This window comes from Pelobates fuscus, chromosome 4 (assembly GCF_036172605.1).
Source record: "Pelobates fuscus isolate aPelFus1 chromosome 4, aPelFus1.pri, whole genome shotgun sequence".
NCBI lineage: Eukaryota > Metazoa > Chordata > Amphibia > Anura > Pelobatidae > Pelobates > Pelobates fuscus.
In genome coordinates this window covers 356,796,768-356,797,654 of record NC_086320.1, presented here as the reverse complement: position 1 = coordinate 356,797,654, position 887 = coordinate 356,796,768, and positions in this window count along the sequence as shown.

Here is an 887-nt window from a genome sequence, read left to right as displayed (position 1 = left end):
CGTCTCCGAGATGCCTTTCTAAAGAAAACCAAACCAGTTGTTCTAGTCTTTCCTCTTAATTAATGCTTTACACACCGTTAACTAGCGTTGTAGCTCACCTCTGCACTTTTTCTTGTTCTGCAATATCCTTCTTTAAAACTGATGCCCAAAATTGCACTGCATATTCAAGGTGGGGCCTTACCGTTGATTTTTAAAGAGGCAAAATTATGTTTGAATCACCTGATTATATATAATTTTTTTATTCATGAAAGCACCCTACTAGCGTTTGCAATTGCAAGTATATTGGCATACTGTTGCCTACATTGTGATCTATAATTGTTCCCAAATCCTTTTAATTTAACGTTAACTCAACCCCATTTAATGCCTAATTGGCTTGCTAGTTCATTAATTCAGAATGCATGACCATGCATTTATTTGTATTGAATCTCAACTGCCACTTTCCTGCCCCAATTTATCCAAATCCCTCTGTAGAGAAGTTATATCAAGTTGTAACATATGTTATATTGTAAATTCAGGTCAACTTCAGATGAAATCATGAAATCAGGGGCACGTTACAGCTAGATGCTAATGGGTCATCACATCCAGCTTATGTCCTCTTGAAATGGAAAAACTACTTAAAATCTGCACTTATTTGTGTATGAGAAAGAAATGTAATATCTAGGCAGCCTTGATTGTTTTGGTTTTATCTGGCATGTCTACTGTGTTAGCGCAATGGGAAAAATATTCAGTGAAACCTTCTTCCTGGTTACAGATTATGGAGCACAGGAGAAAAGAAGGACATTTAGATCCCGTGGCCCCTTAGTTGAGAGTTGGTTCATGGGACTTACAAAGATGTATGCTATAGGTCGTGGTCAGCGGCATACATACCGTGGTCGCAGGGGTCGCAG